Source organism: Coregonus lavaretus (genome assembly GCF_964263955.1).
Source record: "Coregonus lavaretus genome assembly, chromosome: 7".
In the NCBI taxonomy this organism is placed as follows: domain Eukaryota; kingdom Metazoa; phylum Chordata; class Actinopteri; order Salmoniformes; family Salmonidae; genus Coregonus; species Coregonus lavaretus.
This window is the reverse complement of record NC_139994.1, coordinates 23141233-23166448: the sequence shown is the minus strand read 5'-3', so window position 1 is coordinate 23166448 and position 25216 is coordinate 23141233. Positions and strand designations below refer to the sequence as shown.

Below are 25216 nucleotides of genomic sequence, written 5' to 3'. Positions count from 1 at the left end.
TTGATAGGCTGCTGATGACAAGGGAGAAGGAAAAAGGAAATTACTAATATCTATTAGTTATTTTTTCACTTTTATGAGTTATAGAGTATTTATTTATTTATTCAGTATATATAATTATACTACTGAAAACTATTAAACACTATTGAACAAAAGGAAATGTGACAGCTTTAAGCAATAAACACTGGTTAGGTCAATTAATTCCCTTTAAGAAGTTAAGTCAAAAAATATGTATAATATTATATTATAATAACATTAAATGATTATTATATATATTATAACCCTGACTTATGCGCTAACAAGTAAGTAAGCCTTGGAAAATGTAAGCCTTGTCTAAGCCCGAACAGCCCATAGGGCAGAGGAATCCCCTGATTCTGTAGCTTGATGTACACCCCCTGGACAAGACGCTAATCTATCGCAGGGCCTTACCCCCAATCCATCTCCTTAATGTCAAGCAGAGAGGCACTGGGTACCATTTCTTGTCTTTGGTATGACTTAACCAGGGATTGAACCCCCAACCTTACAATCTCAGAGCAGACACTTTAACCACATGGCCACTGAAACAATAACAGGATTTTACAGCAAACAACATGTTACACCTGCTACTGCTATTGGTGTACATAAGTCAAATTTAGGGTTATGGTGCTCATTTGAATTTCATGTTTTTTCCGCTCTTAAATGTACTTCACATAGAACATTGTTCTTTGTATTTACAGTATGTAATGGAAACATTGTTAAGAGAATTATGGTTATTAGATGTGGTTGCCTTCATCATGGCCTCTCCACCCCAGTGAGGATGGGGTTCTCTTCAGCAGGGCAGTCCTTGGTCTCCAGAGCCACCCTGAAGCAGCTTCCTCATGCGGTGGTATGGAGAGAGCTGCTGGGCTGGGACCAGCATCAACACGTCCTTCCAGACGGAAGCTGGAGAGACCAGAGGAGACCGTAGTTAGATTAGGTGAGTGTGTATGTGTGTAGGGGAGGGCGTAGTCTTTCTTAACTCCAAAGGGTACAGAGAGAACAGTCTTGAGGTTCCAAAAGACTTGGGTTTGATACCTGTTCGAGTCACCCCAGTCTGATTAGGACATTAGACCCACCTCACCACCTGGATCTCTCTGGAGCACCACTCGCTCTCCAGGTAACGACGGCTGATCACACAGATGGTCTTTCTGCTCCCGTAGATGGCATCTGTGATGTTGTCTATAATGGGTTTGCCTGTGGAACACAATTGCAAATAAATACTTAGTAAATACAAGTTGCATGTACAGACACATGCCTTTTCAGATTACAGATTACAACCAGTTAAATAAATGTTTCTGGTTTAAAAAAAAACTTCCCTACACAACCAGTATGCAACCTGACCATGATATCATAAAAGAGATCCTAACTATGTTATTGCCACCAGTTTAGCCCACTGGGAATTGTGATCGACTGGGTATTGAATGCAGACTGTCCGCAATAGGCTGAGAGAGGCTGGACTGAGGGCTTGTAGGCCTGTTGTAAGGCAGGTCCTCACCAGACATCACCAGCAACAACGTCGCCTATAGGCACAAACCCACCGTCGCTGGACCAGACAGGACTGGCAAAAAGTGCTCTTCACTGACGAGTGACGGTTTTGTCTCACCAGGGGTGATGGTCGGATTCGTTTTTATCGTTGAAGGAAGGAATGTTACACTGAGGCCTGTACTCTGGAGTGGGATCGATTTGGAGGTGGAGGGTCCGTCATGGTCTGGGGCGGTTTGTCACAGCATCATCGGACTGAGCTTGTTGTCATTGCAGGCAATCTCAACGCTGTGCGTTACAGGGAAGACATTCTCCTCCCTCATGTGGTACCCTTCCTGCAGGCTCATCCTGACATGACCCTCCAGGATGACAATGCCACCAGCCATACTGCTCGTTCTGTGCGTGATTTCCTGCAAGACAGGAATGTCAGTGTTCTGCCATGGCCAGCGAAGAGCCCGGATCTCAATCCCATTGAGCACGTCTGGGACCTGTTGGATCGGAGGGTGAGGGCTAGGGCCATTCTCCCCAGAAATGTCTGGGAACTTGCAGGTGCCTTGGTGGAAGAGTGGGGTAACATCTCACAGCAAGAACTGGCAAATCTGGTACAGTCCATGAGGAGGAGATGCACTACAGTACTTAATGCAGCTTGTGGCCACACCAGATACTGACTGTTCCCTCAGAACCCAGAGCTCATTATGGGTTTTGTAGGAGACAAAGGCATCATACTGATGAGGCACACAACTGTTCCTCCTCTTGGTGTCTTGGAGATAAGCCAGCAAGAGGTAGTAGGCATAGACCACCTGCCATCTCAGGAAATGGTAGATAAAAGACCCCAACAGGGTGCAGAGGACCAGAGAAGTGGTGGAGATAAAGTAGAAGAAGTCTACAGTATGTCTACTGAACAGGAGTGGCTGTCAAGGTCTAACAGTTTAGTACCGTGAAGATCCTTTGGATATGTGCAGACAAACTCATGGGCATCAATAACCTGTGTCTGGCTGTTCTTCTTCACCCACTGGATGAACCAAGCATTGCTGCAGTCACAGCTGAAAGGGTTATTTCTCATGTCCAGGTAAATCAAGGCAGGGAGAGTATGTATCACTGTCTCATTTTGGTTCACTTGCAAAAATTCTACTTCAGTTAGGTTGGCTCCTATGAGGAAATCTAAGGACTGAAGTTGACATTCGGACAGGTGGAGTCTTTTGAGCCTTGGGATTGGGTGAAACAACTCTGGAGGGTGGGTGACAAAGTTAATCTTGTTGAAGTCAAGGTACTCCAACTTGGGTGTATAAATGAATGTGTCTGGATGCAGGGACATTTTTAAAAGGACTTTGTTAAAAAGATGACTGGCTCCAAGTGATGATAAAGATGTCAGACCTTCAAGAAAGTTGGATGGTAGATAATACAAACCCTGACTGTGGATTTTCAGGTTAACCAGAGATAGCAGGTGAGAGAAGGGTGGAGGGATTACTTTAACATCTGTTAAATATCCAATATGATTGCAGGAGATTAAGAGTTTTTAAATCTGTTAGACCTGTGAACACATTGTCTGCAATTCCTCCTCGATTGATGTCACTTGATGCTAGATCAAGTGTTGTAAGGTTGGCCATTCCCTCAAAGGCCCAAGCTTCAATAAGGTGAATTTGATTATTAGATAAAGACAATGTTTTGAGTGATTGTAAGCTTTTAAAGGACCTGTTAACGACATATAACAGCTCATTTTCTCCCAAATCTAAGATCTCTAGTTTTTGCAAACCCTCCTGGACTAAACCGTTAAGGTAATTTCAGATGGTTTCCTCTAAGGCTGAGGGTCCTTAATGCTCCCAAATATATATATATATATATTTTTTTTATTTCACCTTTATTTAACCAGGTAAGCCAGTTGAGAACAAGTTCTCATTTACAACTGCGACCTGGCCAAGATAAAGCAAAGCAGTGCGATAAAAACAACAACACAGAGTTACATATGGGGTAAAAAAACAAAGTAAAAAAATACAACAGAAAATATATATACAGTGTGTGCAAATGTAGCAAGTTATGGAGGTAAGGCAATAAATAGGCTAAAGTGCAAAATAATTACAATTAGTATTTACACTGGAATGCTAGATGTGCAAGAGATTATGTGCAAATAGAGATACTGGGGTGCAAAAGAGCAAAATAAATAACAAAATAGGGATGAGGTAGTTGGGTGGGCTAATTTCAGATGGGCTGTGTACAGGTGCAGTAATCGGTAAGGTGCTCTGACAACTGATGCTTAAAGTTAGTGAGGGAGATAAGAGTCTCCAGCTTCAGAGATTTTTGCAATTCGTTCCAGTCATTGGCAGCAGAGAACTGGAAGGAATGGCGGCCAAAGGAGGTGTGTCACGCCCTGACTCAGGGGACTCTTATATGTTGAGTCAGGGTGTGTGTATTCTTTGTTTGTGCATATTCTATGTGGGTTTTCTAGGATGTGTAGTTCTATGTTGGCCGGTGTGGTTCCCAATCAGAGGCAGCTGTCGCTCGTTGTCTCTGATTGGGAACCATACTTAGGCAGCCTTTTGGCACTAGTGGGTTGTGGGATCTTGTTCCGTATAAGGTATGTTGTTTGTGTCTACCTTGGACTTCGTTTATTGTTTTGTCGAGTGTTTATTAAGTTTAAATAAACATGTATGCATATCACGCTGCGCCTTGGTCCGTCCCGTCAATGAACGAACGCGTCAATGAACGAACGTGACAAGGTGTTGGCTTTGGGGATGACCAGTGAGATATACCTGCTGGAGCGCAGACTACGGGTGGGTGCTGCTATGGTGACCAATGAGCTAAGATAAGGCAGGGATTTGCCTAGCAGTGATTTATAGATGGCCTGGAGCCAGTGGGTTTGACGACGAACATGTAGTGAGGACCAGCCAACAAGAGCGTACAGGTCACAGTGGTGGGTAGTGTATGGGGCTTTGGAGACAAAACGGATGGCACTGTGATAGACTACATCCAATTTGCTGAGTAGAGTGTTGGAGACTATTTTGTAAATGACATCGCCGAAGTCAAGGATCGGTAGGATAGTCAGTTTTACGAGGGCATGTTTGGCAGCATGAGTGAAGGAGGCTTTGTTGCGAAATAGGAAGCCGATTCTAGATCTAACTTTTGATTGGAGATGCTTAATGTGAGTCTGAAAGGAGAGTTTACAGTCTAACCAGACACCTAGGTATTTGTAGTTGTCCACATACTCTAGGTCAGACCCATCGAGAGTAGTGATTCTAGTCGGGTGGGCGGGTGCCAGCAGCGTTCGATTGAAGAGCATGCATTTAGTTTGACTAGTGTTTAAGAGCAGTTGGAGGCTACTGAAGGAGTGTTGTATGGCATTGAAGCTTGTTTGGAGGTTTGTTAACACAGTGTCCAATGAAGGGCCAGATGTATACAAAATGGTGTCGTCTGTGTAGAGGTGGATCTGAGAGTCACCAGCAGCAAGAGCGACATCATTGATATACACAGAGAAAAGAGTCGGCCCAAGAATTGAACCCTGTGGCACCCACATAGAGACTGCCATAGGTTCCAGACAACAGACCCTCCGATTTGACACATTGAACTCTATCTGAGAAGTAGTTGGTGAACCAGGCGAGGCAGTCATTTGAGAAACCAAGGCTATTTAGTCTGCCAATAAGAATGCGGTGGTTGACAGAGTCGAAAGCCTTGGCCAGGTCGATGAAGACGGCTGCACAGTACTGTCTGTTATCGATCGCGGTTATAATATCGTTTAGGACCTTGAGCGTGGCTGAAGTGCACCTATGACCAGCTCTGAAACCGGATTGCATAGCGGAGAAGGTACGATGGGATTCGAAATGGTCGGTGATCTGTTTGTTAACTTGGCTTTCAAATACTTTCGAAAGGCAGGGCAGGATGGATATAGGTCTGTAACAGTTTGGATCTAGAGTGTCAAACCTTTGAAGAGGGGGATGACCGCGGCAGCTTTCCAATCTCTGGGGATCTCAGACGTTACAAAAGAGAGGTTGAACAGGCTAGTAATAGGGGTTGCGACAATTTCGGCGGCTAGTTTTAGAAAGAAAGGGTCCAGATTGTCTAGCCCAGCTGATTTGTAGAGTCCAGATTTTGCAGCTCTTTCAGAATATCAGCTGTCTGAATTTGTGTGAAGGAGAAGCGGGGGGGGCATGGGCAAGTTGCAGCGGAGGGTGCAGAGTTGGTGGCCGGGGTAGTGTTAGCCAGGTGGAAAGCATGGCCAGCCGTAGCAAAATGCTTGTTGAAGTTCTCGATTATTGTAGATTTATCGGTGGTGATAGTGTTTCCTAGCCTCAGTGCAGTGGGCAGCTGGGAGGAAGTGCTCTTATTCTCCATGGACTTTACAGTGTCCCAAAACTTTTTGGAGTTAGTGCTACAGGATGCAAATTTCTGTTTGAAAAAGTTAGCCTTTGCTTTCCTGACTGCTTGTGTATATTGGTTCCTAACTTCCCTGAAAAGTTGCATATCGCGGGGGCTATTTGATGCTAATGCAGTACGCCACAGGATGTTTTTGTGCTGGTCAAGGGCAGTCAAGTCTGAGGAGAACCAGGGGCTATATCTGTTCTTAGTTCTGTATTTTTTGAATGGGGCATGTTTATTTTAGATTGAGATGAAATTACTTTTAAAGAACAACCAGGCATCCTCTACTGACGGAATGAGATCTATATCCACCCAGGATACCTGGGCCATGTCAATTAGGAAGGTCTGCTCGCTAAAGTGTTTTAGGGAGCGTTTGACAGTGATGAGGGGTGGTTGTTTGACCACGGACCCGTTACGGACGCAGGCAATAAGGCAGTGATCGCTGAGATCCTGGTTGAAGACAGCGGAGGTGTATTTAGAGGGTAAGTTAGTCAGGATGATATCTATGAGGGTACCCATGTTTACTGATTTAGGGTTGTACCTGGTAGGTTCGTTTATAATTTGTGTGAGATTGAGGGCATCTAGTTTGGATTGTAGCATGGCCGGGGTGTTAAGCATATCCCAATTTAGGTCACCAAGCAGTACGAACTCTGAGGATAAATGGGGGGCAATCAATTCACATATGGTGTCCAGGGCACAGCTGGGGGCTGAGGGGGGTCTGTAGCAAGCGGCAACAGTGAGAGACTTATTTCTGGAAAGGTGGATTTTTAGAAGTAGAAGCTCAAACTGTTTGGGCACAGACCTGGATAGTATGATAGAGCTCTGCAGGCTATCTCTACAGTAGATTGCAACTCCACCCCCTTTGGCAGTTCTATGTATACGGAAAATGTTATAGTTGGGGATGGAAATTTCAGAATATTTGGTGGCCTTCCTAAGCCAGGATTCAGACACTGCTAGTACATCAGGGTTGGCGGACTGTGCTAACGCAGTGAATAACTCAAACTTAGGAATTAGACTTCTGATATTATCATACAAGAAACCAAGGCTTTTGTGATTGCAGAAGTCAACAAATGATAGCGCCTGGGGAGTAGGAGTGATACTGAGGGCTGCAGGGCCTGGGTTAGCCTCTACATCACCAGAGGAACAGAGGAGGACTAGAATAAGGATACGGCTAAAGGCTTTAAGAACTGGTCTTCTAGTGCGTTGGGTACATAGAATAAAGGGGGCAGATTTCCGGGCGTTGTAGAAAAGATTCAGGGCATTATGTACAGACAAGGATATGGAAGGATATGAGTACAGTGGAGATAAACCTAAGTGTTGGGTAACAATGAAAGAGATAGCATCACTGGAGGCACTGATTGAGTCGGTCTCCACGTGTATGTTGGGTGGGACAAAGGAGCTATCTAAGGCAGGTTTAGCTGGGCTGGGGGATCTACAGTGAAATAGTACAATTAGAAATAACCGAAACAGCAATAAGCAAACCATATTGACATGGGAGAGAGGCATAAAGCAATCACAGGTGTAATTTGAGAGAGCTAAGGCAACAGCTGGTAATGACGACACAGTTTGGGCTGAGGCTAAACATAAACAGGATGCGGTACCGTAAAAAGGAACAGTCCAGCAGGCATCAGCTGTATCGCTGAGTTATCATAAGGTCCGGTGAACAGCAATAGGATAGTTCGGAGGTAGTTCGGGGGCTGCTAAAGCACTAGCGAGCAAGAGGCCACGGCTAGCGTGTGCTAGCGGGTGGGGGTAGCAGATGGAATCTTCGTGGTCGACGTCGTAACGGGAAGCCTGTTGTAACCACATCAGACGATTTCGTCGGCAGACCAGTAGTGTAGGATCGGCGGGGCTCCGTGTCAACACTAGGTGGTCCCGTCCGGTTGACAGAGAGGTAGATAGCCGGGAGATGGGCCTAGCTCAGGATGATTAGCCAAACCACAACGTCCATTTGTTGCAGCTAGCTGGTAGCGATGAATCCGGAGTTAAAGGTCCAGTGATTCAGTGATTCCGGCAGAAAAACTGATATGTTCTGGGTCGATAACACGCTGTGCAGACAGTGCAGACTGGCCGAATAATAGTCCAGGCTAGAGCTGGCTAGTAGGTGGTGCAGGCCACGGACAATGGTGAAAAACCGCTAACGGTAGCTAATAGCAAGTAGCTAGTTAGCTGGCTACTCCCGTCCGGTAGACCGAGAGGTAGATAGCAGGGATATGGGCCTGGCTCTAGGCTAGCTCGAGGCTAACTGGTGCTTGCATCGGGGGCAGTGGTGATTAGCCAAACAGCAACATCCATTCGGTTGCGGCTAGCTAGTTGCGATCCGGTGATTAATGTTCAGTGATTAAATTATTCCGGCAGAAAAATCCAATGTTCTGGGTGAAATACCGCTAACTGTGGCTAATAGCAAGTAGCTAGTTAGCTGGCTATCTAGTTTCAACTGGAGATTCTAGATAAAAGGTAAGTCAATAATAGAATCCTTTCCATATTGAGTGAGGCGGGTTGCAGGAAAGTATATTTTGTAGAAGGATGAAAAGTCTGATAGGGAAATATGTACGAAAAAAAAAAAAAAAAAACAGGGTATTTACAGGCTATTTACAGACACACGACAAAAACAGGACTGTACTACTACGCCATCTTGGAGAGGAGCTGTGTAATCAAATCCTTGATTACACAGTTTTTAAAAATGTGATTGGATTTCCGAATAGAAAGAGTGTTTTGAGTACTTTAAGATTGGCAAAATATGAGCAGCCAAGTTAATTGACGCTATTGTGGCTGATCTTTCAGTGGGAGATAGGGTGAATGTGTCAAAGACCTGACTGGGCCCAGAACCCCACGGTATGGCTTGTTATAGTGTTGTGTCAAAGACATTAAAACGAAAAGCTTCCAGTGTTGGATAGCCATTACCAGCTAGCTAACATAGCATCCATCTCTCTCTGTCTCCCTCTCTTGCTTCTCCATTTTTGAAGGAATGTGTTTGTTCAAAACTGTTAAACTACTGTCTTTCTCTCTCTTTGAGTCAACTACTAACAACATATTATGCACTGCAGTGCTAGCTAGCTGTAGCTTATGCTTTCAGTACTAGATTCATTCTCTGATCGGTTGGCCCAAAAGAGCTCTGATAGGTTGGAGGAGGTCCTCTGGAAGTTGTCATAATTACTGTGTATGTCTATGGATGTGGGTGAGAACCATGAGCCTCCTAGGTTTTCTATTGAAGTCTATGTACCTAGATGAAGACAGAAACTAGCTGTCCTCCAGCTACACCATGGTGCTACCCTACAGAGTGCTGTTGAGGCTACTGTAAACTTTCATTGCAAAACAGTGTGCTGTAACCAATTATATAGCTTTTTTAATGCTTCACTATTTATATTTTTATGAAATTCACTGAGGAGAATGGTCCTCCCCTTCCTCCTCTGAGGAGCCTCCATTGTATTCAACATAGTGGGTTATGTCACATTTGACATTGGTGATTATGTCACACAGTTATGCCACATTTATGAACCCTTTATAAATCATGACATACGGTTATAGATGCTTTGTAACACATTTATGTAGTGCTTAGGAAGGCATTATGACGGCTTTATGAACCCTTTATCAGCTGAACATCATTTAAAGCAGGATCAATAATTGCTCATAGGCAAGCTAAATAATCAAATTAATTGATTAACACCACAGAATATTTACTTCTTGTTTACAATTACAGATTCAAACTGGACAAGATGTGAAGAACACTTCTAGACAGAGGCATAACTTCAAATGTTGGCAAAAACATGCATCTTCTTAATTAACAGACATCGCATATCACATTAGTCTTAAAAGCTAAAGCTAATAATAAAGCTAAACTATATAACACCATAATTATTTTACTTACTACAACAAGAGGAGGACACAGTCAGTAGTGGTGACAGCTTCTCCCTCCAGCAGAGCACCATGGTAATGGAACCTCTGCCTCACATTGTTAAAAGTTACACTTCCATATTCCAAAGACCATTGTCATGGGAGTTTCACTTCTATATTTTAAATGTGCAGGCCAGTGGTCCTTTCATTTCCTTATGGTAAAATATTGAGTCCAGCTTTAGGTCTTGGTTTTAATGTTAGGTTAAGGTTAGAGTTAGATTTAAAGAGCAAGTGAACGTAATAAGCAACAACTCCTTTTTGAAAACGGCCTGTGACATCGATATGAGTCAGAAACATTTATTCTAGTGTCAAAGTTGACTGTAAAGTGTAAATCGGATAATGTGGGTCATAAAGTCAGTCTCGTCCGAAACAGAGATTTGTGAGATAATTAGAAAAAATTGTATGTCACGGAATGAAGGGTACCGTAACAGTTTTCCTTGGGTTGGATTTATTTCAATCCTGCCCACATGCCCACAGCTGGCAACACCCAACTCATCATCAATTCGGAGCACAGATGCACACGAACCAATCTTAATACCCATGGTCAATTTGGTTTTAGATGCAATATTACTATGGGGCTAGTTAAGGACCATCGATCAGTAAATTACACAATGTACATGGAACAATATTTTAAAATGTAAATAGCACCAAATACCAATGACTTAAAAACCTCAAACGAAATATAAATTGTAGAAATTCATATACAAATATTGAAAGTGTTTCATGAGACAATTAAAAGGTGTGCAACATGAAAATATTGTCCCATTTACATTGGGTCATTTATTTTTCCTTTCCTCTTTTGTTCTCTATTACTCCTCTATTATTCCCGCAAGCAAGGGGGGAGGCCGATGACATCAGAGGGCACCCTCAGACCAACACCTTCAATGGTCTACTCCTTTGCAGTTGTGTCAAAAAAAATAGTATTTTCCTAAAAACATATTTGTTTACCCTTAAGTGTGTGTACAAAAAAAATGAAGTTTTAATAACAATAATGTTCACCTACTGTATATGAAGTTAAGACTGAAAACCATTTCTGCCTTATTAGTTAGTATTTCACTGCCAATGATTCACTTGTTCTCTGACAACCTGTGATCAAACAGGATCCAACCTAAACCGTCCGTCTACTAAACCCCTAGTGAGAGATACCATTTCAATCCATTCTACTCTAAACTTGTGATCATTGTTAAATTTGATTGTTCTGTAAAATAATACAACTCAGCCCTAAGGGCAAGCATCCCTTCTTGCCTCCACTCTTTACGCCTTTGTGTTCCCATAAAGCTTACGATGAGGGCTCATTCATCTAAATCTGCTGGCCAACCAAATGAAATAAATCAAGAGTTTCCCTAAATATAACAATATTTGTGTTGGCGGGAGTGGGGGATAATTAATGAGCGCAGCTGCACTAATTAAAAGCCATCCGAGTTCCATTAATCTTGAATGTTGAGTCCGATAGTTTTTCATAAATGGCCAGCCACACCTTTTTTTCGTGAAGACTGTTGTCCTTGGACTCACTTTTTAGGTGATTTTGGAAAGCGTTGTTGGTTTTAAGCATCATGAAGAAACGTAAAGGCACAATTAATAACGTAGGCTGAGACGGGGACACTGTTTTTTGTAGTGTCCATGTTTGAAAGAGATAAAGTGTTAGCTCGGAAACCTTGGCCCAACATTCAGAAGAATTTCATAGACACACAATTGGTTGATGTTTGTAAACTGCATATCGGTCTGTTAGTTATGGGCTTAATCATGGGGTAGACCTTTACAAAATGATCAAATAGAGTCAAAGAGACATTCTTCATTGTCACAGAGAATGTCAACTCTATATATTGCATTTCTATCTACAAAGTTCAAACTGGTTCAGCCTTCTGAATACATCCCAGCTGAAGGTGGCCATTGCAACAACCTGTTGACATTGGACAGCCATTTGTCACCATGTTGAGAAGGTGCGGCCGCCAATGAGGGAAATTAAACAAACAATAATCGTGTTACAGTATCTAATGACCAGGGTTGGGGTAAATTACAGTCAATTCAAAAAAGTCAACCAAACTCCAATTCAAATTCAAATTTTTCCTAATTGAAAAGCATTGAATAGAATTTTAATTGTAATTTTAGCATACTTCCTGAATTGACTGGAATTTAAATGGAATTGACCCAAACCCTGCTAGTGACCTCACTGCTCATTCAGTGAAATGAGACACATCCTTTGCACATTAGAGGAAAGCGTTGGTTCTCTCTTATAATCCAAAGTGAGGCTCACCAACAGAGAAGCTAGCTAGGGCACTCTCACTGATTCCTGGATGAGGTCCTCATAGTGTGTAGGTAGGCAATCTGGGACAGTGTCATATGTAATAAGCATACTGTATTGATCCTCACTATAAGAGCCCCGTTACAATTCCCACCAAGTGGGTTAACCCTATTGGCGCGATGCGTAGGCCTTTCACGACAGAGACCAGGGTTCGCTTCTCTGCCCTGCCTTTTGTTACTATACGTTAGCCTAGCATTTTAATGTAAACATGAAAAGAATAGGTCAGAATATCTGCATCATTACGTCAACAACCAAATAGCATCATTTACTGTATTTTGGGAGGAGCTAGTTGGTCTACCCCCAAACTCTTGTCTTAAGAAGCCGAACTCTAAGCAATACAAGTAACAATGTATTCACCAAAACAATGCTAGTGTTCTAGTAAATGGGTTAAGCAATGCTAACAACATGTGCATACTGCTCATACCAAAACAGTATTTGTGTTTAGCCCTTATGAAAGACCTAGCATCTCCAAATGACTGCTAACTCCAGCTACCAGGCTAATCTCCAAAGCCTGGTAAAGAGCTCATTCCTGTTAATTTAATACAAATATATTAATTATTGATGGCTTGCTGAGACGCTCAAATTAAGATGTAAAGACGTAAATGTATGTAAAGTGTGTCATTTGTACACAAAATAATTCACTTTCAATCAAAAATTAACTTTCAATCAACTACACCACACCATATAAACACAAACACGGAAAAACAAATGTCAAACTGTTTGTGTACATGGTCAAACATAATCATACACATTGCACACGTGTCTGAACACAGACACACACAGCGTGGTGTTGTTTTGCACAGGTAATTTTTAATCCTCGGTTTAACTGATGGCTGGCAACATGCACTGGGTCAGCGACTCTCCAGTAGCTAAGAGGCACAAGTGACCCCGGCCGCCAAGGTGTGCAGCGACAAAGACTGCTGTTTCACGGCCAGGATTGATGATCTCATCAAATTGTCACTACGGCGATGAGGGCGCAAGGGCGGGCTACATGCAGAGTGTGTGTGTGTGTGTGTGTGTATGTGTGGAGCAGTGGCAGTCGGTGAAATTTAAAATGAGGGAGGACGAATTTTTTGGGGGAGCATGGCCTTATTTCTATTACAGCATATTGGATAACTGTCATTATATTCCATTCACCCAGCTCAATGTAACATCGATAGGTTTCAGCTACTACTCAAATTTCCCCTTTAGCTATCATGAGGTTGCTACAACCTAGACAATGAATGGAAGTTTACAACGTAGGTGCACAGGTCGAGATAAACATTTGAGTAATGAAGGTGACAGACAGTGACACATTCAAAAGCGCATCTAGCTGATCTAGGGTGTAATCATTAGTCCAACAGTTGCAGACAATAGTTTCTATTGGACAAATTCAGGTATGTTTATCCCCGTTTCGTTCTGTTTGCTTCCTTTTAAGAAACGTTTTTCAACAGAATCGGCGGAATGAATACACCCCTGACAAACAGCATGATCATTTTGCTAGTTGTAGAATTCATTCTCGCATCTACATGCACTCCTCCTCTCACCTTTTCCCTTCGCTTGTGGACTTCAGTGCACAACACATCAGCTGTCTGTGACCAGGCAAAAAAAACTTTCCAAGCCAAACCTTCATATTGTAACCGCTAACCGCTACACACAGCCTACATCGTTGTCACCATATTAGCTAATGTCATAGCTAGTCGACATAGCTATTTGAACAAACGCGTTAGTAAACCCGCTACAATCATGCAGTACAGTACAAGCAGTTTAGCAGTTACACCGGCAGGCCCCGGTGGCAATAAATTAATCAAACCAAAAGCTTAACTTGACTTGGAAGAGTTCCAGTGTTGGATAGCCATAGCCAGCTAGCTAACATAGCATCCCTCTCTGTTTGAGCTGGTTGTTTGAGTAGGCTAAACTAGCTAGCTGCGTTCTCTAGCTAAGTGAATGTGAAAAAATATCAAACAAAATATAGCTAGCTCTCTCTCGCTCGTTTCTCCTTAATTTTTAAAGAAATTATCTAATTTGTTCAAAATTGTTTTACTATTGCCTTTCTCTCTCTTTGAGTCAACTACTCACCACATTTTATGCACACGCTACAGCTACCTATTAGGTTTATTTAAAAAGGATAACTTTAATGTTTCACTCTTTTTATTTGTATTATATACACTGAGGAGGATGGTCCTCCCTGTCTTCCTCTGAGGAGCCTCCAATGGTACTGAGGTAAGGGGTGGGGGGCTGCGCATGCTCAGTGTCTGTCCTCCTGACAGCTTAAATAGGGAGAATGAATTTTACCCTAAGTAATGTAGGAAGCAAGAGCCACCCAACCTTTAAAGTCCTAGGTCACACAGTTAGGGATATCCCCGTTCTCCCCTAATATGGTGTATATTTTAGGACAACCTCAGCCTCTGAACATACTGTACATCCTACCCTCCCTCCACATACCCCTCTTAGTTCACTTCCCATGACAAAGTAAGCATACTTGTACAGGTCGTCTTCTATGCACTATTGAATATGGTTTTGATTTCTAAAGTTTAATTCAAATTGAAATTCTGAAATGACAACCACATAGTTGCATAGGGCTCTGGTGAAACATAGTGCAACATATAGGAATAAAGGTGTCATTTGAGATGTACATTGCCGTCAGAAAGTATTCACACACCTTTACTTTTTCCACATTTTGTTGTGTTACAAAGTGGGATTAAAATGAATTGAATTGTAATTTCTTTGTCAACAATCTACACAAAATACTTGAAAAATTTGAACATTGGTAAAAATAATAATATAAAATCTAATATACTGTATGTTGATTAGATAAGTATTCAACCACCTGAGTCAATATGTTTGGCAGCGATTACAGCTGTGAGTCCTTCTGGGTAAGTCTCTAAGAGCATTCCACACCTGGATTGTAAAACATTTACCGATTATTCTTTTCAGAATTCTTCAAACTCTGTCAAATTGGTTGTTGATCATTGCTAGATAACCATTTTCAGGTCTTGCCATAGATTTTCAAGCAGATTTTCGGCAGGTAGCTTAGTGGGTAAGAGCGTTGTGCCAGTAACCGAAAGGTCGCTGGTTCTAATCCCCGAGCCGACTAGGTGAAAAATCTGTCGATGTGCCCTTGAGCAAGGCACTTAACCCTAATTGCTCCTGTAAGTCGCTCTGGATAAGAGCGTCTGCTAAATGACAAAAAAATAAATAAAATTTAAGTCAAAACTGTAACTCGGCCACTCAGGAACATTCACTGTCTTCTTGGTAAGTAACTCCACTGTAGAGTGTATATTGGGCCTTATGTTTTAGGTTATTGTCCTGCTAAAAGGTCAATTCATCTCCCAGTGTCTGGTGGAAAGCAGACTGAACCAGGTTATCCTCTAGGATTTTGCCTGTGCTTGGCTCCATTCCGTTTCTTTTTTATCCTGAAAAATGTTCCAATCCTTAACGATTACAAGTATACCCATAACATGATGCAGCCACCAATATGCTTGAAAATATGGAGGGTGGTACTCAGTAATGTGTTCTATTTGATTTGCCCCAAACATAACACTTTGTATTCAGGACAAAAAGTTAATTGCTTTGGCAATTTTTTGCAGTATTACTTTAGTGCTTTGTTGCAAACAGGATACATGTTTAGGAATATTTGTATTCTGCAGAGGCTTCCTTCTTTTCACTCTGTCAATTAGGTTAGTATTGTAGAGTAACTACAATGTTGTTGATCCATCCTCAGTTTTCACCTATCACAGCCATTAAACTCTGTAACTGTTTTAAAATCACCATTGGTCTCATGGTGAAAACTCTGAGCGGTTTCCTTCTTCTCCGGCAACTGAGTTAGAAAGGACGCCTGCATCTTTGTAGAGACTGGTTGTATTGATACACCATCCAAGGTGTCATTAATAACTTCACCATGTTATTCAGGGATATTCAATGTCTGCTTTGTTGAATTTTTACCCGTCTACTAATAGGTGCCCTTCTTTGTGAGGCATTGGAAAACCTCCCTGGTCTTTGTGGTTGAATCTGTGTTTGAAATTCACTGCTCGACTGAGGCACCTTACAGATAATTGTATGTGTGGGGTACAGAGATGAGGTAGTCATTCAAAAACCATGTTAAACACTATTATTGGACACAGAGTGAGTCCATGCAACTTATTATGTGACTTAAGCACATTTTTACTCCTGAACTTATTTAGGCTTACCATATCAAAGGGGTTGAATACTTTTTGACTCAAAACATTTCAGACTTACAGTGAGGGAAAAAAGTATTTGATCCCCTGCTGAGTTTGTGCGTTTTCCCACTGACAAAGACATGATCAGTCTATAATTTTTATGGTAGGTTTATTTGAACAGTGAGAGACAGAATAACAACAAAAAAATCCAGAAAAACGCATGTAAAAAATTGTATACATTGATTTGCATTTTAATGAGGGAAATAAGTATTTGACCCCTCTGCAAAACATGACTTAGTACTTGGTGGCAAAACCCTTGTTGGCAATCACAGAGGTCAGACGTTTCTTGTAGTTGGCCACCAGGTTTGCACACATTTCAGGAGGGATTTTGTTCCACTCCTCTTTGCAGATCTTCTCCAAGTCATTAAGGTTTCGAGGTTGACGTTTGGCAACTCGAACCTTCAGTTCCCTCCACAGATTTTCTATGGGTTAAGGTCTGGAGACTGGCTAGGCCACTCCAGGACCTTAATGTGTTTCTTCTTGAGCCACTCCTTTGTTGCCTTGGCCGTGTGTTTTGGGTCACTGTCATACTGGAATACCCATCCACGACCCATTTTCAATGCCCTGGCTGAGGGAAGGAGGTTCTCACCCAAGATTTGACGGTACATGGCCCCGTCCATCGTCCATTTGATGCGGTGAAGTTGTCCTGTCCCCTTAGCAGAAAAACACCCCCAAAGCATAATGTTTCCACCTCCATGTTTGACGGTGGGGATGATGTTCTTGGGGTCATAGGCAGCATTCCTCCTCCTCCAAACACGGCGAGTTGAGTTGATGCCAAAGAGCTCCATTTTGGTCTCATCTGACCACAACACTATCACCCAGTTCTCCTCTGAATCATTCAGATGTTCATTGGCAAACTTCAGACGGCCCTGTATATGTGCTTTCTTGAGCAGGGGGACCTTGCGGGCGCTGCAGGATTTCAGTCGTTCACGGCATAGTGTGTTACCAATTGTTTTCTTGGTGACTATGATCCCAGCTGCCTTGAGATCATTGACAAGATCCTCCCGTGTAGTTCTGGGCTGATTCCTCACCGTTCTCATGATCATTGCAACTCCCCGAGGTGAGATCTTGCATGGAGCCCCAGGCCGAGGGAGATTGACAGTTATTTTGTGTTTCTTCCATTTGCGAATACTTGCACCAACTGTTGTCACCTTCTCACCAAGCTGCTTGGCGATGGTCTTGTGGCCCATTCCAGCCTTGTGTTGGTGTACAATCTTGTCCCTGACATCCTTGGTGAGCTCTTTGGTCTTGGCCATGATGGAGAGTTTGGAATCTGATTGATTGATTGCTTCTGTGGACAGGTGTCTTTTATACAGGTAACAAACTGCGATTAGGAGCACTCCCTTTAAGAGTGTGCTCCTAATCTCAGCTCGTTACCTGTATAAAAGACACCTGGGAGCCAGAAATCTTTCTGATTGAGAGGGGGTCAAATACTTATTTCCCTCATTAAAATGCAAATCAATTTATAACATTTTTGACATGCGTTTTTCTGGATTTTTTGTTGTTATTCTGTACCTCACCATTCAAATAAACCTACCATTAAAATTATAGACTGATCATTTCTTTGTCAGTGGGCAAATGTACAAAATCAGCAGGGGATCAAATACTGTTTTCCTTCACTTTAATTAATTTTTAAAAAATTCTAAAAGTATAATTCCAGTTTGACATTAGGGGTATTGTTTGTTGGCCAGTGGCAAAAAAAACTTAATTTAATCCATTTTAAATTCAGGCTGTAACACAACAACATGTGGAAAAATCAGTTGGTGTGAATACTTTCTGAAGGTACTGTAGTTGTCTCTCTCTGTTAGACTTACCCTCTCCTTCCCTTTCTCCATTATTCACCATATGCTTTCTGTAGTACATAAAATCCAGGGAGTAACCACATTGGTTAGGCCCATTAAATGTAATGTGGCTAATGTTCACGTTATCAAAGTTTTATGGGCGGCAATAGCTTTAAACTAACAATTTCTAATTATCATTTCATTTTCGATGTGATATTAGCGCAATCTCTCATTCTAACAAATGCTTATCTATACAATATTTAGAAGAATGAAACCTAAACGATAATGATATGGAGTGGAAAGGAAATATATATTGGACATATTTATTTATTCATGTTTTGGGAGCGGGGGCAAACTTTATTGTCCATCCAATGATGGAGAATAGTCTTTGGCAACTCAGTGTCCATGCTACCCATGACCTAAGTAAAATTGGTCAATACCTGTAAGAACAATTGGTAGTGGTAGTTATCCCAATGCTGCAATGGTCACTTCTCCACTAACTTATGCTTCAAGTCTACACAACTGCTATGAATGAGAAAGGGAGAGTAATAAGATAGACAGTCAATTTATATTACTTCACATGAAGAAACACTCACCATATCATGGTATTGCTCTTCTACCTTTCAGTTGCTACAGTGGGGAGAACAAGTATTTGATGCACTGCCGATTTTGCAGGTTTTCCTACTTACAAAGCATGTAGAGGTCTGTAATTTTTATCATAGGTACACTTCAACAAAACAAAAATCCAGAAAATGACATTGTATGATTTTTAAGTAATTAATTTGCATTTTATTGCATGACATAAGTATTTGATACATCAGAAAAGCAGAACTTAATATTTGGTACAGAAACCTTTGTTTGCAATTACATAGATCATACGTTTCCTGTAGGTCTTGACCAGGTTTGCACACACTGCAGCAGGGATTTTGGCCCACTCCTCCATACAGACCTTCTCCAGATCCTTCAGGTTTCGGGGCTGTCGCTGGGCAATATGGACTTTCAGCTCCCTCCAAAGATTTTCTATTGGGTTCAGGTCTGGAGACTGGCTAGGCCACTCCAGGACCTTGAGATGCTTTTTACGGATCCACTCCTTAGTTGCCCTGGCTGTGTGTTTCGGGTCGTTGTCATGCTGGAAGACCCAGCCACGACCCATCTTCAATGCTCTTACTGAGGAAAGGAGGTTGTTGGCCAAGATCTCGCGATACATGGCCCCATCCATCCTCCCCTCAATACGGTGCAGTCGTCCTGTCCCCTTTGCAGAAAAGCATCCCCAAAGAATGATGTTTCCACCTCCATGCTTCACGGTTGGGATGGTGTTCTTGGGGTTGTACTCATCCTTCTTCTTCCTCCAAACACGGCGAGTGGAGTTTAGACCAAAAAGCTCTATTTTTGTCTCATCAGACCACATGACCTTCTCCCATTCCTCCTCTGGATCATCCAGATGGTCATTGGCAAACTTCAGACGGGCCTGGACATGTGCTGGCTTGAGCAGGGGGACCTTGCGTGCGCTGCAGGATTTTAATCCATGACGGCGTAGTGTGTTACTAATGGTTTTCTTTGAGACTGTGGTCCCAGCTCTCTTCAGGTCATTGACCAGGTCCTGCCGTGTAGTTCTGGGCTGATCCCTCACCTTCCTCATGATCATTGATGCTCCACGAGGTGAGATCTTGCATGGAGCCCCAGACCGAGGGTGATTGACCGTCATCTTGAACTTCTTCCATTTTCTAATAATTGCGCCTACAGTTGTTGCCTTCTCACCAAGCTGCTTGCCTATTGTCCTGTAGCCCATCCCAGCCTTGTGCAGGTCTACAATTTTATACCTGATGTCCTTACACAGCTCTCTGGTCTTGGCCATTGTGGAGAGGTTGGAGTCTGTTTGATTGAGTGTGTTTACAGGTGTCTTTTATACAGGTAACAAGTTCAAACAGGTGCAGTTAATACAGGTAATGAGTGGAGAACAGGAGGGCTTCTTAAAGAAAAACTAACAGGTCTGTGAGAGCCGGAATTCTTACTGGTTGGTAGGTGATCAAATACTTATGTCATGCAATAAAATGCAAATTAATTACTTAAAAATCATACAATGTGATTTTCTGGATTTTTGTTTTAGATTCCGTCTCTCACAGTTGAAGTGTACCTATGATAAAAATTACAGACCTCTACATGCTTTGTAAGTAGGGAAACCTGCAAAATCGGCAGTGTATCAAATACTTGCTCTCCCCACTGTACATCTGTACTCTTTTGTTTATTTTGCTGGGACCAGTCTACACCATCTCTCCACCACCCACACGTTTGGTGTTTGAGGAGTGTATTAGTTCAAAAGGCGTATTATTTTAATGAGAAAATTTAACTAATGGTGTGCAGGGCGCTTTTTGCACAATTATTTGAGAAAACAAGGCCCTAGTCAAGTGTGTGTTATTATTTGGTAACTTTTCAAAAAGACCTCTCTAAATTGCCCCAATTATGTTCAATTATGACAAGGCTGGTGCTGTCAATTAACGACGCACAACTTTCCGCAGCGTGCCGTTAAAGCCACAGTCTGGAGTATTTGTATTTATTATGGATCCCCATTAGTTGCTGCCAAGGCACCAGCTACACTTCCTGGGGTCCAGCAACAATTAAGGCAGTAATGTACATTATAATACAAATATACATTACAATACAAAGTCTGGTGTTTTGGCCCAACAGCAGCCCCGCCTCTTGGTTTGGAAGAGAACAAGCTATGTAATTCAGAAGTGTAACCACTGTAAAATTGGGAAATACATACAGTGGGGAAAAAAAGTATTTAGTCAGCCACCAATTGTGCAAGTTCTCCCACTTAAAAAGATGAGAGAGGCCTGTAATTTTCAGCATATGTACACGTCAACTATGACAGACAAAATGTGGAGAAAAAAAATCCAGAAAATCACATTGTAGGATTTTTAATGAATTTATTTGCAAATTATGGTGGAAAATAAGTATTTGGTCAATAACTAAAGTTTCTCAATACTTTGTTATATACCCTTTGTTGGCAATGACACAGGTCAAACGTTTTCTGTAAGTCTTCACAAGGTTTTCACACACTGTTGCTGGTATTTTGGCCCATTCCTCCATGCAGATCTCCTCTAGAGCAGTGATGTTTTGGGGCTGTCACTGGGCAACACGGACTTTCAACTCCCTCCAAAGATTTTCTATGGGGTTGAGATCTGGAGACTGGCTAGGCCACTCCAGGACCTTGAAATGCTTCTTACGAAGCCACTCCTTCGTTGCCTGGGCGGTGTGTTTGGGATAATTGTCTTGCTGAAAGACCCAGCCACGTTTCATCTTCAATGCCCTTGCTGATGGAAGGAAGTTTTCACTCAAAATCTCACGATACATGGCCCCATTCATTCTTTCCTTTACACGGATCAGTCGTCCTGGTCCCTTTGCAGAAAAACAGCCCCAAAGCATGATGTTTCCACCCCCATGCTTCACAGTAGGTATGGTGTTCTTTGGATGCAACTCAGCATTCTTTGTCCTCCAAACACGACGAGTTGAGTTTTTACCAAAAAGTTCTATTTTGGTTTCATCTGACCATATGACATTCTCCCAATCCTCTTCTGGATCATCCAAATGCACTCTAGCAAACTTCAGACGGGCCTGGACATGTACTGGCTTAAGCAGGGGGACACGTCTGGCACAGCAGGATTTGAGTCCCTGGCGGCGTAGTGTGTTACTGATGGTAGGCTTTGTTACTTTGGTCCCAGCTCTCTGCAGGTCATTCACTAGGTCCCCCCATGTGGTTCTGGGATTTTTGCTCACCGTTCTTGTAATCATTTTGACCCCACGGGGTGAGATCTTGCGTGGAGCCCCAGATCGAGGGAGATTATCAGTGGTCTTGTATGTCTTCCATTTCCTAATAATTGCTCCCACAGTTGATTTCTTCAAACCAAGCTGCTTACCTATTGCAGATTCAGTCTTCCCAGCCTGGTGCAGGTCTACAATTTTGTTTCTGGTGTCCTTTGACAGCTCTTTGGTCTTGGCCATAGAGGAGATCTGCATGGAAGAATGGGCCAAAATACCAGCAACAGTGTGTGAAAACCTTGTGAAGACTTACAGAAAACGTTTGACCTGTGTCATTGCCAACAAAGGGTATATAACAAAGTATTGAGAAACTTTCGTTTTTGACCAAATACCTATTTTCCACCATAATTTGCAAATAAATTCATTAAAAATCCTACAATGTGATTTTCTGGATTTTTTCCCCCTCATTTTGTCTGTCATAGTTGACGTGTACCTATGATACAAATTACAGGCCTCTCCTTTGACAGCTCTTTGGTCTTGGCCATAGTGGAGTTTGGAGTGTGACTGTTTGAGGTTGTGGACAGGTGTCTTTTATACTGATAACAAGTTCAAACAGGTGCCATTAATACAGGTAACGAGTGGAGGACAGAGGAGCCTCTTAAAGAAGAAGTTACAGGTCTGTGAGAGCCAGAAATCTTGCTTGTTTGTATGTGACCAAATACTTATTTTCCACCATAATTTGCAAATAAATTCATAAAAAATCCTACAATGTGATTTTCTGGATTTTCTTTTCTCAATTTGTCTGTCATAGTTGACGTGTACCTATGATGAAAATTACAGGCCTCTCTCATCTTTTTAAGTGGGAGAACTTGCACAATTGGTGGCTGACTAAATACTTTTTTCCCCCACTGTATATGTATTATATATTCTTAGAGTATCAATGGGGTATATGGCATTCATTAAAATGACCATTGAACAGCAGGGACATCTTCAAGACCGTAGCTTTAACCCTTCCCTTACATTCCAAATCAATTTGAACAGAGTTTGAAATCACTAAAATACTATTTTACGTATGTTTTCGACAATGACACTTCATCTACTTTTCTAAGTATGGATCTCAAACTTCTAAAACACCTAATATTATTATATATTTTGTAAAAATAAGACCCGATATAAGTATGATGTGTCTATTATGCTCAGAGGCTGCGAAACACTGATCTAAAGACAATTTTAAGTCAATTTTTAAATTCAACCTTGACCTTTGACCTTGACCTTTGCGCTAGAGACAAATTGTATGATGTGCAGTAAATATCTACAGTGGGGAAAAAAAGTATTTAGTCAGCCACCAGTTGTGCATCTTCTCCCACTTAAAAAGATGAGAGAGGCCTGTAATTTTCATCATAGGTACACGTCAACTATGACAGACAAATTGAGGAGAAAAAATCCAGAAAATCACATTGTAGGATTTTTAATGAATTTATTTGCAAATTATGGTGGAAAATAAGTATTTGGTCACCTACAAACAAGCAAGATTTCTGGCTTTCACAGACCTGTAACTTCTTCTTTAAGAGGCTCCTCTGTCCTCCACTCGTTACCTGTATTAATGGCACCTGTTTGAACTTGTTAATAGTATAAAAGACACCTGTCCACAACCTCAAACAGTCACACTCCAAACTCCACTATGGCCAAGACCAAAGAGCTGTCAAAGGACACCAGAAACAAAATTGTAGACCTGCACCAGGCTGGGAAGACTGAATCTGCAATAGGTAAGCAGCTTGGTTTGAAGAAATCAACTGTGGGAGCAATTATTAGGAAATGGAAGACATACAAGACCACTGATAATCTCCCTCGATCTGGGGCTCCACGCAAGATCTCACCCCGTGGGGTCAAAATGATCACAAGAACGGTGAGCAAAAATCCCAGAACCACACGGGGGGACCTAGTGAATGACCTGCAGAGAGCTGGGACCAAAGTAACAAAGCCTACCATCAGTAACACATTACGCCGCCAGGGACTCAAATCCTGCAGTGCGAGACGTGTCCCCCTGCTTAAGCCAGTACATGTCCAGGCCCGTCTGAAGTTTGCTAGAGTGCATTTGGATGATCCAGAAGAGGATTGGGAGAATGTCATATGGTCAGATGAAACCAAAATATAACTTTTTGGTAAAAACTCAACTCGTCGTGTTTGGAGGACAAAGAATGCTGAGTTGCATCCAAAGAACACCATACCTACTGTGAAGCATGGGGGTGGAAACATCATGCTTTGGGGCTGTTTTTCTGAAAAGGGACCAGGACGACTGATCCGTGTAAAGGAAAGAATGAATGGGGCCATGTATCGTGAGATTTTGAGTGAAAACCTCCTTCCATCAGCAAGGGCATTGAAGATGAAACGTGGCTGGGTCTTTCAGCATGACAATGATCCCAAACACACCGCCCGGGCAACGAAGGAGTGGCTTCGTAAGAAGCATTTCAAGGTTCTGGAGTGGCCTAGCCAGTCTCCAGATCTCAACCCCATAGAAAATCTTTGGAGGGAGTTGAAAGTCCGTGTTGCCCAGCGACAGCCCCAAAACATCACTGCTCTAGAGGAGATCTGCATGGAAGAATGGGCCAAAATACCAGCAACAGTGTGTGAAAACCTTGTGAAGACTTACAGAAAACGTTTGACCTGTGTCATTGCCAACAAAGGGTATATAACAAAGTATTGAGAAACTTTTGTTTTTGACCAAATACCTATTTTCCACCATAATTTGCAAATAAATTCATTAAAAATCCTACAATGTGATTTTCTGGATTTTTTCCCCCTCATTTTGTCTGTCATAGTTGACGTGTACCTATGATACAAATTACAGGCCTCTCTCATCTTTTTAAGTGGGAGAACTTGCACAATTGGTGGCTGACTAAATACTTTTTTCCCCCTCTGTATCCATGATGATCACAAAGATATGAGTAAGCTTTCCCTGTGATGTTCATAGGCCGAGGGACAGTGATCTGAAGTTTGGCTAAAAATGTACAAAACAATGTCATACATGTCATAATTTCATTGATTTTATGACTTTGGTACAGTAATCAAACATTTGGCTATACATTTTAACAGTTGGGGGTCAACTCAGGGAAAAAAACATATGATTGAACACTATTCAACGACTGGAAAATAGATTTTGGGATGTTAATCACACATTTATGATCTTGATGTACTTATTGTACCTACTGTACTTACTATACAGGTCAAATTGACCCGGAACATAAACGGTGTAGGCCGAATCGAACATAAGGGAAAGGTTAAACAGCAAGGTGAATTAACGCCCCACTTTTCTTGACAGGGCCCACAATTCCCGGATGGAGGGGGACGGAGCCTGCGAATACGACGGTGAACCAGATGTGTATCGACAGAAAAGGGACTCGCTGTTTGAGTTCCCATCATTCCTGATTGCAGATCTG

The 25216-nt window shown here is 42.1% G+C and overlaps 1 pseudogene across 1 annotated transcript; it reads right to left on the bottom strand.

The window, feature by feature from the left end:
* Nucleotides 1-286: 286 nt before the first annotated feature.
* Nucleotides 287-2812, bottom strand: LOC311132437 (toll-like receptor 4; annotated as a pseudogene). Its single transcript, XR_014615356.1, has 3 exons — nt 2156-2812; nt 1092-1209; nt 287-918 (listed from the first exon to the last, which is right to left on the bottom strand). The product of XR_014615356.1 is annotated as a toll-like receptor 4 (transcript).
* Nucleotides 2813-25216: the final 22404 nt, after the last annotated feature.